Source organism: Rhincodon typus, chromosome 44 (genome assembly GCF_021869965.1).
Source record: "Rhincodon typus isolate 14 chromosome 44, sRhiTyp1.1, whole genome shotgun sequence".
In the NCBI taxonomy this organism is placed as follows: Eukaryota; Metazoa; Chordata; class Chondrichthyes; order Orectolobiformes; family Rhincodontidae; genus Rhincodon; species Rhincodon typus.
In genome coordinates this window covers 3,614,685-3,626,431 of record NC_063375.1, presented here as the reverse complement: position 1 = coordinate 3,626,431, position 11,747 = coordinate 3,614,685, and positions in this window count along the sequence as shown.

Here is an 11,747-nt window from a genome sequence, read left to right as displayed (position 1 = left end):
ACCGATCCATGCCTCATACCGATCCATGCCTCATACCGATCCATGCCACATACCGATCCATGCCTCATATTTTCCCTGTCTGCTTCATACCGCTCCCTGCCTGTTTCATAATGCTCCCTGCCAGCCACATACCGCTCCCAGCCAGATACCACTGCCTCCCTGCCTCATACCATTTACATCTTCAGCAGTTCGTTCGGTTTTTATTCAGACTCTTCTCAACGTGCTTTGCACTCTTACCTGTTTCAGGTTGATGACGACTGCCTTCTGGGTGCCTGACATGAAGCAAAATTTTAGCCGGTCTGGCATATTTCACATCCAATGGCTCTTTTCAGCCTGTTCCCAAAGCGCTTCATTATGTTATTAGCTTCACTTGTTTCTGCATTTCAGCACGTTGTTTCTGACAAGCCTCAAACTGTTCCCAAACTGTTTCAGACTGTTATCCATGCCCTACCGACTGCTACGTACTGTTCCTGACTTGCTGGAGACTGTTTCTGACATGCTTCCTCCTGTTGCCAGTCTGCCTCAGCATCATCTTTTCACACCACTCCCCTGCTTTCCCTCCCCGTACTATGTGTGTTACTTTTCTGAAGCGTGCCTTGTATAAGTTCAGCATCACTCCCTTGCTCCTGTATCCCATGCCCCGATCGACAGAGCCCAGGATATTCCATGCCTTAGTTATGATTCTGCATGCCCTGTCGCCTTCAGTGATCTATACAATTTTGTTCCTCTGCTCCTGTGCTCCCCCAGCACTGTATTTCTTCATTCATATTTTCTGCCCATGGCCTTCCCGAGACAATGCAATGTCTTCCACTTCATTGCATTGAACTTCATCCACCACGTACTCAATTCAGAACACAAGCTGTCTTCCCTCCCCATCTCTGGCCAATGTGCGAATGAGAATTAGACAGCGTGCGGCCCGAGCTAAAATAAAATCTCATATCGCTCCACCTGCCTTAATAATCTCATGGTGGCTCAGTGGTTAGCACTGCAGCCTCACAGCACCAGGGACCCGGGTTCGATTCCACACTCGGGCGACTGTCTGTGTGGGAGTTTGCACATTCTCTCATATCTGCTTGGTTTCCTCTGGGTGCTCCAGTTTCCTCCCACAGTCCAAAGATGTGTAGGTTAGGGTGGATTGGCCGTGCTAAATTGCCCATAGAGTTCAGGGATGTGTAGATGAGGTGGGTTGTAGGGAGATCGGTCTGGGTGCAATGTTCCAAGGTTCAGTGCAGACTTGTTGGCCTGAAGGGCCTGTTTCCACACTGCAGGGATTCTATGATTCTATGAATCTTCATACAACACTCTCAGCTCTGTCACACAGTTACCAAAGCTTCATCGTCTGTCCCTCTGTGTCATCCACCACCGATGCTCAGTAGTAGCAATGTGTACTATCTACAAGTTGCACTGCAGAAATTCACCAAAGATCTCCAGAGAGCACCTCCCAAACCCACAACCACCTCCATCTAGAAGGACAAGGGCAGCAGACATATGGGAACACTACCACCTCCAAGTTCTGCTCTGATTCACTCACCATCATGACTTAGAAATATATCACCATTCCTTCACTGTCGCTAGGTCAAAATCCTGGAATTCCCTCCCTAATGGCATTGTGGGTCAACCCACAGCAGGAGGGATGCAACGGTTCAAGAAGGCAGCTCACCACCCCCTTCTCAAGGGCAACTAGGGATGAGCAAGAAATGCTGGCCAGCCAGCCACGCCCACATCCCACAAAATGAATAGAAAAAACAAATTCTTTCCTCGTCAATGTCCCAGCTGCAAACATACATAAGCCACAAATCATCCAAATCTTGGCTCCTCATTTGCAACCTACACCTAAATTGTTCACACGTGTGCTCGTGCTCGCCAACCTACTTTATAAATATACCTTTTTAAACCGGTACACCATCCTTGTCACATTCTTGATGTTGTCCCTGTATTCCTCACACACCCACGTTTTTCCAATTTGCTAACTTTGCCAGATCATTTCCCAAATTTACCTGTACAGATGAAGGTGTGGATTAAAACTGGAGTTGGACATTCAATTCCTTGAGTCTTGCTTCACCATTCGATAAAATCATGACTGATTACATTGCAACCTTGAATCCATATTCCTGCCTATCTTCATTAACAGGGGTCACCCTCGCTTGAATCGGATCTGTCTATTTCTGCCTGAAATCAAATAGTCAAACATTGTGCTTCCGTCAATTTTCAGGAAGAGAGTTGCAAAATATCAAGCCCACTTCGTAATAGAGGAAAATAAATAAATTTTTGTTTTAAATGGTTAGTTCTGACCTTTTTTTTTAAAGGAAGAAGACCCCCATTTCATGATTCGTCTAACAGAAGAAACATTGTCTGCACATCGAAACTGTCAAGGATGTTTATCTGATTCAATAAAATCACCACTTCCTCCTCGAAACATGAGTGGAACAAACCAAACCTGTCCAACATGGCCTCAACAGGCAAAAAAAATCCCAACCCATTGCTTTAATTGGTCCACGATGCCTCCCCAGAATTGTCTCTCATGCTTAATATTTGTTTTGAAATAATATAGCCCAGCACTGCGCACGTTCCTGCAGCTGAAGTTTCATCGGTGCCCTATATAGCTAAAGGTTAACTGCCCTACATTTGTTCAAGTCCCCTTGTAACAATTGAGAGCATTTTCCCCATGACATGTTGTCCCTGTACATTTTCCTTTGTGAGTGACACAGAAGCACAGTGCTCTCTGCACACCAGAGCTCCACAGTGAATGACCATTTAGACAATATTTTAGATAATATAACACCGTGTTTAATTTCTTCTGTCAAAATAAAGAATTGCAAATTTTCCCACATTACACACTATTAGCCTCGTCACTAGCCCATTTGGTTTATCTGTCTCTTGTCTTGTCGCCTCCTTATGTATTCTTCTGAAAAAAAACTTTCCAATTTAAATTTGTAACACCAATAATTTTTCCAGCCATTGAACTGTGTTTGTTATACAAGGGCAAAGCAATTGCATTTCAACACCCATCTCCATGACACACCAGTCGGTGCATCTCACCCACTCTGGAAAAAGCTCATGTGTGCTTACTGTCTGCTTCCTGTTAGCCAGTCCATCTTTTTTTGTTTGCCCATGCCAGTGTGCTGCCTCTGGCACCTTGGGCTTTAATTTTCACCAATAACCTTGTGTTAAGACACTACCCTGGAAAAGTTCCTTGAACTCCTGGCTTTCATTGGCAGGGCACTTGAGTTTAAGAGCCGCAAGGTTATGCTGCAGCTCTAATAATTCCCCTGGTTAAACCACACTTGGAATATTGTGTTCGGTTTTGATCGACTCATTACAGGAAGGATGTGGAAGCTTTAGAGAAGGTTTACCAGGATGCTGCCTGGGCTGGAGGGCAGGTCTTATGAGGAAAGGTTGAGGGAGCTAGGGCTTTTTTCATTGAAGCGAAGAAGGATGAGAGGTGACTTGATAGAGGTGTACAAGATAATGAGAGGCATAGATAGAGTAGATAGCTTGAGACTTTTTCCCAGGGCGGAAATGACTATTACGAGGGGGTATAATTTTAAGGTGATTGGAAGATATAGGGGAGATATCAGAGGTGGGTCCTTTACACAGAGAGTGTTGGGTGTGTGGAATACACTGCCAGTGCCGGCAGCGGTAGTGGAGTCAGATAGGTTAGAGACTTTTAAGCGACTCATGAGTGATCATAAAATGTAGGGTATGCAGGGTAGTTTGATCTTAGTAGGCTAATAGGTCGGCACAACATTGTGGGTCAAAGGGCCTGTACTGTACTGTACTGTTCTATGTTCCATGTTCTTTGTCGAGCTTTCTGGTCCAATCTGTCCAGTCTATGTGCAGTTTGAAGTCTCCCGTTTATACAAGAACATGAGAAACATGAAGAGGGATAGACCTTCCACCCTGCCCTGCCTTTCTACAATTTCACGTCTGACATGACTCAGAACTCGACTTCTGTTCAGTGTCAAGTTTTCATAGTTTCGCAATGTTTAAACATGTATCAAAATACTTTCAGCGTTGTCGCCTCCAGATCTATTTAAAACAAGTAATTATAGGCATTCACCACAATCTGAGAGAAGAGATTTCATACCACCTTGTGTTTTAAATGATTGCCCCTTTACACTGTACTTATGCCCCGAGTTAATATTTAACTGATTAGAGGAAACACATTTTCAACCTATGCCTGTTTTGGATAGGGGAATCCTTTAGCCATCAAGCCATCTGGTCCTGGCAAAATGTCTGCCTTCTGTCTCAATGTCTTTCAAACAATGTGCCCCTTATGATAGTATATGTTGCAAGATCTGTCCTCCCTTGCTTATCCATTAATAGGAAGCATTTAGAGGGATGTGGACCAAATGCTGTCAAATGGGACTAGATTAAATTGGCGTAGCTGGTCGGCATGGACAAATTGGACCAAAGGGTCTGTTTACGTGCTGTACAATCCATGAATCTATGAATCGATGAATCACATTGCTGTGGGTCTGGAGTCACAAGTACGCCAGACCAAGGTGAGGATGGCAGTTTCCTTCCCAAAAGAACATCAGGGAATAAAACGGTATGCAGCTGGATGAACACAGCAGGCTAGGCAGTATCAGAGGAGTAGGAAAGCTGACGTTTCGGGTCTGGACCTTTCTTGAGAAATGGGGGGGGGGAAGGGGGCTCTGAAATAAATAGAAGAGGGGGGAGTCGACGATAGAAGGTGGATACTGGAGCAGATAGGTAGAGAGAAGACGGACAGGTCAAGGAGGCAGAGATGAAGCCCATAAAGGTGTGTGCAGGTAGGGAGTTGGGTTGGGGGTTGGTCAGTGAGGAGGGAGGGGCGGGTAGGTGGGAGGGAAGACAGACAGGTCAAGGAGGCGGGGATGAGGCTAGTAGAGGTGAGGTGAGTGTAGGTAGGAAGTGGGGTGTGGGCATTGGTCAGTGAGGTGGGAGGATCGGATAAGTGGGAGAAAAGACAGAAAGGTCAAGGAGGCGGAGACGAGAGGGGGTGCTGGTCTTGGGATGAGTTGGGGGGGTGGGGAGATTTTGAAGCTTTTAAAGTCCACATTGAGACCATTGAGTTGTAGGGTTCCCAGGTGGAATCTGAGTTGCTGTTCCTCCAGTTTTCGGGTGGCATCATTGTGGCACTGGAGGAGGCCCAGGATGGACATGTCGTCCAAGGAGTGGGAGGGAAATTTGAAGTGGTTCGTGACTGGGAGGTGTTGTCATTTGTCACAAACCGAGCATAGGTGCTCCACAAAGCGGTTTCCAAACCTCCACTTGGTTTCCCCGATGTAGAGGAAGCCACATTGAGAATAGCGGATACAATGGGCCACATTAGCGGATGTGCAGGTGAACATCTGTTTAATGTGGAAGGTTTTTTTTGGGCCTGGGATGGAGGTGAGGGGGGAGGTGTAGGGGCAGGTGTCACACCTCCTATGGTTTCAGGGAAAGGTGCCAGGGGTAGTGGGGCTAGTGGGGAGTGTGGAGCGGACGAAGGAGTCGTGTAGAGAGCGGTCCCTCCAGAAGGCAGATAAGGGTGGGGAGGGAATTACATCCTTGGTAGTGGGGTGAGATTGCAGGTGGCTGAAGTGGCAGAGAATGATGTGTTGAATCCAGAGGTTAATGGGTGATACGTGAGGACACGGGGAATTCTGTCTTTGTTGTTATTGCGGGGAGGGGCTGTGAAGCCTGTAGTGCGGGAAATGCAAGAGATGCGGTTGAGGGTGTTTTCGACCACTGTGGTGGGGGGGGAGGAGCGGTCCTTGGAAAATAAGGACATCTGGGATGTCCGGGAATGGAACGCCTCATCTTGGGAGCAGATGCGGCGGAGGTGAAGGAATTGGGAAAAGGGGATAACATTCTCGCAGGAAGGTGGGTGAGAGGAGGTGAAGAATTGAAAATAGGGGATAGCATTCTTGCAGGAAGGTGGTGAGAGGAGGTTCAGCGTTGGCAGTTCCTACTATCTCAGAGAATAAAAAACCTACTTGGAAAAGGAATCAAAATGTATTCCTGAATGTAATTATCTTAATGATAGAATCCTAAGGTGAAAATAAAAACCACGGCAGGTTATTGCCTTACAACATTTTGATGTTTATGTCACAAATAATGTTTCAGAGATTGTTGTGCATATAGACCACAACCCTCTCACCTTTCTGGAAAGATTTAAGAACAAGAATACAAGACTATTTTGCTGGAGTCTTAAGTTACAGGCTTTTAATTTACATAACATTAAAATGTCATTGCAGATGCATTATCGCTGGTTTAAAAGAAAAGGTGTAGACCAGATAGAACCATTATAGTCCAATGTAATATATATGTGAGAATTAGTATGAAAGGTGTAACTTTAGATTACTGACCTATGTATCTCATGACAATGGTGTCAAGATTGTTTTTAAAAAATATGAAGCCATCTTTTGATAATGATGTTTTTTATTCCCTTAAGGGGGGAGGTATTACGAAGTTGTGTAGAGTAATCGTGAATTAGAAGGCAGGATGTTGAAATTTGTTTGTTTAAAAATGATAAGGGATAAGAGTGTGTGGCTCCATTAAGATGTAAAATGTTTTTATAAGCTTAGAAATTTATGCAGAAAAAGTATCTAAGCAGCTGAAGATGTGCAGATGGTTCTAAAATTGAAACATGTATCAATTGGCTGTGTGATTGGAAGCCTTAGGCTTGTTTTGATGTTTTGGCAACTAGCCAGAATCAGCCAATTAATTTAAACTAAGCACTTAGTGATTGAAAACCAACTGAATTTAAATCTGATGGTTTTGACAACCTCGGAACAATGTTGTAAGATAATTGATATGTCTACCAAGGTATATAAGGAGAGGGTTTTTGAAAATCGGTGTGAGAGCGAACCACCATCTGAGAAATAAGAATCAAGCTATCACAAAAAATCGCTGAGCTCTCTAAGAAAGCACCATCTATCCATAAAAAGTACCACAGCACTTGTAGGCAAGATGGAGTTTAACACTGGAAAGTGTGAGGTGATTCATTTTGGAAGGAAAAACTTGAAAGCAGAATACACGGTTAACAGAAAGATTCTTGGCAGTGTGGTGGAGCAGTGGGATCTTGGGGTTCGTGTCCACAGTTCCCTGAAAGCTCCACCCAGTTGGATAGAGTTGTTAAGAAATCATATGGTGTGTTAGCTTTCATTAATAGAGGGACTGAGCTCAAGAGCCATGAAGTTAGTCTCTAGCCATACAAAAGCCTGGTTCCCCCACATCTGGAGTATTGTGTCCATTTCTGGTCGCCTCGTTACAGGAAAGATGTGGAAGCATTGGAAAAGGTGCCGAGGAGATTTACCAGGATGTTGCCTGGAATGGAGGGAAGGTCATATGAGGAAAGGTTGAGAGTGCTAGGGCTTTTCTCTTTTGAACGATGAAGGATGAGACGTGACTTGATCGAGGTGTACAAAATGATCAGAGGTATAGATAGAGTAGACAGGCAGAGACTTTTTCCCTGGTGTGGAGGTAGCTATTACGAGGGGACATAGTTTTAAAGTGAGTGGAGGTAGATATGGGAGACGTCAGAGGTAGGTTCTTTACTCAGAGAGTGGTTGGGGTGTGGATTGCATTGCCGGAGAGGGTAGTGGACTCGGCCTTATTAGAGGCATTTAAGCGGCAATTAGGTAGGCATGTGAATGATAATATAACGTAGGGGTGGAGGTTAGATAGACCTTAGGTTTGGGGTAAAAGTTCGGCACAACATCGTGGGCCGAAGGGCCTGTACTGTTCTATGTTCTAAAACAGGCAGGGTGATGGGGTCAGGAGTAAACTATAGGCTAGAGCCTAAAGAGAGAGACAGACGTTCGGACAGACAAAGGAATTGACAACGATGAGGCTGGGAGGGTGAAAAGTTGTTCATCGGGACTATTAGTGACTAATAACAGGTAGTGTAATGGCAGGTTATGTGATAATGGGTGACTGCTTCGCTGAACATCTACGTTCCACTCGCAAGAAAGACCCTGAACTACCTGTTGCTGCCAGTTTAACACACCACCCTGTTCGCTGACCAACATCTCTGTCTCTGGCTTGCTGCAGTGTTCCAGCAAAGTTCACCGCAGGCTGGAAGAACAATTCCTCATTTTCCGCTTGGGGACCCTGCAGCCCTCCGGGCTCAATATTGAGTTCAATACTTTTAGGGCCTCAACTCTCCCATGTCCCAGTTCCCTACGCCACACACCAGGCCTTGCTATCCATAGCCTGCCTTTACATGACTTGTTTTTAGTGACTAACAGTCCCCATTAACAGCTTTTCACCATCCCAGTCTGATAGTTATCGACTCCTTTGTCTGCCCAACTGTCTTTCTCTCTCTTTAGGCTCTATCCTGTCATTTACTCCCTACCTCACCCCCTCCCTACTTTCTGCACATAAAACTGATGTTTTCCCAACCACTATCACCAGCCACAGATGCTGCCAGACCTGCTGAGATTTTCCAGCAACTTCTGTTTTTGTTTCTGATTTGCATCGGTTTTTATATAAGTAGGGCTTGTGTTTATTGGAATAGCCTGCCAGTAGAATTTAGTTCGGTTAGGGAATAGTTAGTAGTTATGGGGGAATTGTTCAGCTTGTTAGTAACTCTGTTAAATTGTTCACTGTTAGGGTTAAATAAATAAATTGTTACTTGTTACTTATAACTTGAATATCAGGGATTTTCTTTCATTTAACCTCCCCTTCTCTGCAAATGCTTTACTAATTAGATGAGGTGAGGTGAGATTCACTGGGTGTTTTGGGTTTAATTACTAGAAGCGGACCTCCAGTCCCATAGACTGGAGGCTTGTGTTTCGATTTTTATATCCAGAGGGGTTCAATTTACCCTTCCTAACATGGGGATTGTTTAACTCAAGAAAACAATTAGGAGAGCAAATTGGGATCTGTGAATACACTGGTAGGTAAGATGAGAGAAACGTCCCAAAACGTTCTATCAAGGGAATGGAATGGCCAGGGAAAACGGAAAGCCCATAAGGGACCACGGGTTACTCAGTGGGTGAAACGCAGTGACTTTGGCAGACTGTTAAATGAGAACTTCATATGTCTTCTCTCAGCGAAGGAAAGCTGAAGTAGAAAATGGGGTTGTGGAATTCTTTGACCGATTCATATAAGAAGCATATAGGAGACTTTGTTGGATTTAAAATTGAGAAAATGCCAGGTCCACATGAAGTGTATCGCAGGTCGCAGTGGGAGGTAAGGATGAAACTTCAGGGGTGTTGATGAAATCTTCAACTCATCTCTGACAACAGGGGAGTGTTGTAGGACAGCTAATGTTGTTCCACTTTGCAAGAAAGATGTTATAGATAGACCAGAGAACTATAGGCTAGTGAGCCGAACACTAGTGGTATTGGAGAAAATAGTAAAGGAGAAAATTAATCTCCATTTAAAATCTTAGCATTGTAGAATCGTGCAGTGTGTAAGATGGCCATTCAGTCCATCGGGTCCGCATTGACTCCAAACAGCATCCCACTCAGACCTAAACCCCTAACTTATCCCTGTAACCCTGCATTTCTCATGATTAATCCACCTAACCTTTCCAGTTTAGTACGGCCAATCCACCTGACCTGCACATCTTTGGACTTGGAGAAGCAATTTTGATAAGGGATATTCAACATGGCTGTGCCAGATGGAGGCCATACCTAACAAATCTGGAGGAATTTTTCGAGGAGATGACCAGGAGTTCAGATAACGGGAGGGCATTCTCTGTCATTCAGTTGGATTTCAGCAAGGTTTTCCACTAGCATCCGGGGAGACTGAAGACGAAGATGAAAGCTCAGGATATCAGGATAAGGTCACAAACTTGGATTCAAAATTGGCTTCTTTATAGGAGATATTGTGTGATGATGGAAAGCTGCCTGGAGAAGGTTTGCAGTGACTTACCATTGGGATTAGTGCTGGTTCCTTTGCTATTATGTTCAAAACATAACTTAGTTGAGAACGTGGAGATGAAGATAAGTATTTTTCCAGATGACACAATAATTGGCCAGGTGGTAGACAGTGAAGAGGAGTGCATCAGGTTACAAGGGGATATAAACGGTATGATCCAATGTGCAGGTCAATAAGTGATGCAATGTAACACTGATACATCTGAGGTGACATATTTTGGGAGAAGGAACCAGACAGGCAATGTTCATAGATTCATCGAATGCCGAAAATGAAGACAAAGGCCAAAGACCATCCTACCCAGAACAACCCACCGACCAAACCCTATCCCCATGACCATGCATTTACTATGGACAATCCACCCTAACCCGCACATCCCTGGACACAATGGGGCAGTTTAGCATGGCCAATCCACACTAACCTGCACATCCTTGGACTCCAAGAGGAAACCAGAGCATCCATGTGGACACAGAGTGAACGTGCAAATTCCACACCAACAGTCATCCAAGGCTGGAATTAAACCCAAGCCCCTGGAATTGTGTGGCAGTAGGAGTAGTCACTGAGCCATATTGAGTGGCAAGACACTAGGAAGCCCAGATGAACAGGGTGATGATGGCGTGCTTATCCACATGTCCCTGAAGGTGTCACTAAAGGTGACTATCTAGCTGGAAAGGCATATGGGTCACTTAGCTTTGTCAGTCGTGGCATTGATTCTGAGAACAGGGAGGTCAGGTTGGAAATGTACAGGTCTTTGGTAAGTCTACAGCCGGAGTACTGTGTGAAGTTCTGGTCACCGTAATATGGGAAAGAATATGTTTGCACTGTAGGAGTGCAAAAGAAGTTCTCTAAGATGTAGCCAGGGATGGAGTATTTCAGAGAAGAAAAGAGATTAATTAAGCTCAGAGACAGTAGGAACTGCAGATGCTGGAGAATCCGAGACAACAAGGTGCAGAGCTGGATGAACACAGCAGGTCAAGCAGCATCATAGGAGCAGAAAGGCTGATGTTTCGGGCCTAGACCCTTCATCAGAAATAAATAGGGAGAGAGGGGGAGGCGGATAGAAGATGGATAGAGGAGAAGATAAGTAGAGAGGAAACAGACAGGTCGAAGAGGCGGGGATGGAGCCAGTAAAGGTGAGTGTAGGTGGGGAGTTAGGGAGGGGATAGGTCAGTCCAGGGAGGACGGACAGATTTCACAAACTTCAAAATCTCCCCTCCCGCTACCGCATCCCAAAACCAGCCCAGCTTGTCCCCGCCTCCCTACCCTGTTCTTCCTCCCACCTATCCCCTCCTCCCACCTCAAGCCGCACCCCCATCTCCTACCTACTAACCTCATCCCGCCCCCTTGACCTGTCCGTCCTCCCTGGACTGACCTATCCCCTCCCTAACTCCCCACCTACACTCACCTTTACTAGCTCCATCCCCGCCTCTTCGACCTGTCTGTTTCCTCTCCACCTATCTTCTCCTCTATCCATCTTTTATCCGCCTCCCCCCTCTCCCTATTTATTTCAGAACCCCCTTCCCCTCCCCCATTTCTGATGAAGGGTCTAGGCCCGAAACATCAGCCTTTCTGCTCCTATGATGCTGCTTGGCCTGCTGTGTTCATCCAGCTCTGCACCTTGTTGTCTTAATTAAGCTCAGGTTGTTTTTATTGGAAAAGAGAAGGCTGAGTGGGCCCCAGATAGATTTGTATATGAGAGGTATGGACAGGATAATTAGAAAATAGCATTTCCCCTCAGTCGAATGGTCAATATCAAGGGGCCATATTTCGAAAGAATTTGGGGAAAAACGGTTTCACCCAGAGAGTGGTCTGGAATGCACTGCCCTGGATGGTAATTGAGGCAGCAATCGTCACAATCCTTTTTAAAAAAATAAATATTGGATGCGCACTTG